The following is a 4,602-nucleotide window of genomic DNA, read 5'->3' on the forward strand; positions in this document are numbered from 1 at the left end:
TATTACAAAAGCAAAACCAATGTAACTAGGATTAGGGAAAAAAAGCAAAAAGATGGGAAACAATTTTTATAGCCAATGTTTCTAATAAAGGCCTCATTCTAAAATATATGCAGAACTGAGTCAAATTTATAAGAATATAAGTCATTGCCAATTCATAAATGGTCAAAGAATATAACAACTGTTATAAAAATTGACAAAGGCAATTGTCAGATGAAGAAATTAAAGCTATCTATAGTCACATAAAAATGCTCTAAATAACTATTGATTAGAGAAATGCAAATTAAAACAACTCTGAAGTACCACCTATAGCTATCAGATTGGCTAATAAAACAGAAAAAAAAAAGATAAATGTTGGAGGGAATATGGGAAAAGCGGTTCCCCAATGCACTATTAATAGAGTTATGAATTAATACAAATCATTCTGGAGAACAATTTGGAACTATGTCCAAAGGACTATAAAACTGTAATCCCTTTGATCCAGCAATACCACTACTAGGTCTGTATACCAAAAAGATCATTAAAAAGGGAAAAGAATGTTTATATATTTATACAGCTCTTTTTGTGGCGGCAAAGTATTGGAAACTGAGGGGATGCCCATCAATTGGGGAATGTCTGAATAAATTGTGATTCATGAATGTAATGGAAGACTATTGTTCCATATGAAATGATGAACCGGCAGATTTCAGAAAAACATAGAAAGAGTTATATGAACTGATGCTGAGTAAAGTGAGAAGAACCAGGAAAACATTATACAAAGTAACAGAAATATTGAGTGAAGATCAACTATAAAATGATCTAATACAATTCCAAAAGACTTAAGATGGAAAATCCCATCCACATTCAGAGAAAGAACATGGAATCTGAATGCAAATCAACATTCTATTTCCACTTCTTTAAAAAATTTTTTTTTTCTTTCTTGTGGATTTTCCCTTTTGTCCTGATTATTCTTTCATGTTTAACATGATTACATATATATGTGTGTGTGTGTGTGTGTAATTATATATATGTATATGTATATTATATATATATATATATATACACATAGAGAGAGACAGACAGACAGACAGACAGAGCACTTATATCACATTGTTGTCTTGGGAAAGGAGAAGGTAAGAGGCAGGGAGAAAAAAATTGGAACTCAAAATCTTACAAAAAATAACTGTTCAAAACTATCTTTACATGTAATTGAAAAAATACTACTAAGTGAAAAATTATACAATTTTGTGATTCCAAATTAAGTAACTTGTACAAGATCACATGTGATTTGTGACTAAGTGACTGAGCTGAGATTTTGACTCAGGTTCTCTGACTCCAATACAGTCCTTTTTCTAATATATCATGCTATTATTCCCATTTTGAAGCTAAGAAGCTCAATGTCTTACTAAGGGTTTTACAAAAAGGACAATTAGGTTTTGAATTCAAGTCCTTCTATTAAATTTAACATATTTTCTATTGTACCACACTGCCTCCCAAGATACTTATGACTTTTTATTTCTAGGCCTTCCAAACTTATACCCACAAAATGATTTCATATGCCACAGCCCTTGGAAGTAGTCTACAAAGCACTCAGCTCAGATCTGGATATGTTGTCAATGTAGAGTTAGCCTAATATCGGGAACTCAAATGAACTTCAAATCTGGGTTCTGATTGCATCTATCTACTAAGTCTCTCTGTGGTGAAACAATCTCCTTTGTAAAGGACTTAGAAAGCTGAAAAGCTTGGAAAGAACTATATGAACTGATGCTAAGTGAAGTGAGCAGAACCAGAAGAACATTGTACACAGTAATAACAACATTATGTGATGACCAACTATGATGGATTTAGCTCTTCTCAACAATACAATGATCCAAGATAATTCAATAGATTTGGGATAGAAAATGTCATCTACATCCAGAGAAAGAATTATGGAGACTGAATATGGATTAAAGCATACTATTTTCACCTTTTTATTGTTTGCTTTTTTCTCGAAGTTTTTATCTTTTGTTCTGATTTTTCTTTTACAATATGATGAATATGAAAATATGTTTAAAAGGATTATACACATACAACCTATACCAGATTGCTTGCTATCTTGGGGAGGGGGGAAGTAAAAGAGAGGAGAAAAAATTCTAACTCAAAATATTATGAAAATTAATGTTGAAAACTATCTTTACATGTAATTGAAACACAAAAATACTATTGAAATATACTATATGAGGATCAATTCTGTTGGAAGTGGCTATCTTTGGCAATGAGAGGATCCAAATCAGTTCCAATTGGTCAGTGATGAACAGAAGCAGCTACACTCAGCAAAAGAACACTGGGAAATGAGTGTGGACCACAACATAGCATTTGCACTCTTTCTGTTATTGTGTGCTTGCATTTTTGTTTTTCTTCTCAGGTTATTTTTACCTTCCTTCTTGTGCAACAAGATAACTATATAAATATGTATACATATATTGTGTTTAACACATACTTTAACATGTTTAACATGTATGGGACTGCCTGCCATCTAAGGGAGGGGGGTGGAGAGAAGGAGGGGAAAAGTTTGAACAGAAGTTTTTGCAAGAGTCAATGTTGAAAAATTATCCATGCATATGTTTTGTCAATAAAAAGCTATAATAAAAAAGAATACTATTGAAATTTAAAAAATTATAAAGGATGAAGGTTCAAAGAATACCTTGAATGAAATGATTAGACAACCCATGAAGAAATAATATGCATAAAAGTAATCACCAATATTTTTCTTAAATACATGAAATGGTTATGCAGCTCTTAAGATTTGCAAAGGTCTTTATCCTACTTGATCCTCCCATTAATCTGGTTGTTTAGGTATACAGGTATTGTTTGTTTGTTTGTTTTCTGAGGCAATTTAGTTTAAGTGACTTGCTCAGAGTCACACAACAGCTAGGAAATGTTAAGTGTCTGAGACCAAATTTGAACTCAGATCCTCCTGACTTCAGGGCTGGTACTCTATCCACTGCACTACCTAGCTGCTCCTAGGCAAGTATTGTTAATCCTACAGAGAAGGAAACTAAGGCTTAGGAGAATTAAGTGACTTGCCCCAAAAATTACATGGCTTGTAAATATTAAGAGCGGGATTAAAAACCCAGCTTTCTTGAGTTCAGATCCAGTAATCAGTACCATACTACTCTCCTCTAAGGAAGAACTGAGCTGATGACTACCAAGTCAAATGAAAAAGAAGTAACAAGACCTCACAAATAGGTATTACGAGTCTATCTACTGGAGTTAGCAAGAGCAATTCTCTCTCACTAAAAAAAAAGCATTTCCAGAGGCTATAATGCTTTAGGTCTATCTCCTAGCAAATGTGACCAAATATTTCATTCTCTGCTAGTATAGCTTTTTCATTGCTTCTGTGGATAAATTTTATTATTTCTTAATATCCAATGTAAATTAATATAAAGCAGATTGAAAGACCCCAAAGATACAAATGATGAAAAGTTTTTGTACAAACAAAACTAATGCAGACAAGATTAGAAGGGAAGCAATAAATTGGGAAAACATTTTTACATTTAAGGTTTCTGATAAAGACCTCATTTCTAAAATATATAGAGAATTGACTCAAATTTATAAGAATTCAAGCCATTCTCCAATTGATAAATGGGCAAAGTATATGAACAAATAATTTTCAGATGAAGAAATTAAAATCATTTCTAGTCACATGAAAAGATACTCTAAATCGCTATTGATCAGAGAAATGCAAATTAAGACAATTGTCTACACACCTCTCAAATTGGCTAAAATGACAGGAAAAGATAATGACAAATGTTGGAGGGGATGTGGGAAAACTGGGACACTAATACATTGTTGATGGAACTGCGGATGGATCCAGCTATTTTGGAGAACAATTTGGAACTATGCCCAAAAAGTTATCAAATTGTGCATACCCTTTAATCCAGCAGTGTTTCTACTGGGCTTGTATCCCAAAAAGATCTTAAAGGAGAGAAAGGGACCCACATATACCAAAATGTTTGTGATAGCCCTTTTTATAGTGACAAGAAACTGGATGCCCATCAGTTGGAAAATGCTGAATAAGTTATGGCATATGAATGTTATGGAATATTATTATACTATAAGAAATGATCAGCATGATGATTTTAGAAAGGCCTGGGGAGACTTATGTGAACTGATGCTAACTGAAGTGAGCAGAACCAGGAGATCACTATACATGGCAACAAGAAGATTATATGATGATCAATTCTGATGGACATGGCTTTTTCCAAGAAGGAGATTATTAAGACCAATTCCAATAATCTTGTGAGGAAGAGAGCCATCTACACCCAGAGAGAGGACTGTGGGAACTGAGTCTGGACCACAACACAATTTTTTCATTCTTTCTGTTGTTTGCTTGCATTTTGTTTTTTCTTGGTTTTTTATTCCTTTTTGATCTAATTTTTCTTGTACAGCAAGATAGTTGTATAAATATGTATGCATATTTTAGATTTTACATGTATTTTTACCATGTTTAGCATATATTGGATTACCTGCCATCTAGGGGAGGGAGTAAGGGGAAGAAGGGGAAAATTTGGAACAGAAGGTTTTGCAAGGGTCAATGTTGAAAAATGACCCATGCATATATATATATATATATAACTTTTTATT

The sequence above is a fragment of the Antechinus flavipes genome, chromosome 2 (assembly GCF_016432865.1).
Source record: "Antechinus flavipes isolate AdamAnt ecotype Samford, QLD, Australia chromosome 2, AdamAnt_v2, whole genome shotgun sequence".
Classification (NCBI taxonomy): domain Eukaryota; kingdom Metazoa; phylum Chordata; class Mammalia; order Dasyuromorphia; family Dasyuridae; genus Antechinus; species Antechinus flavipes.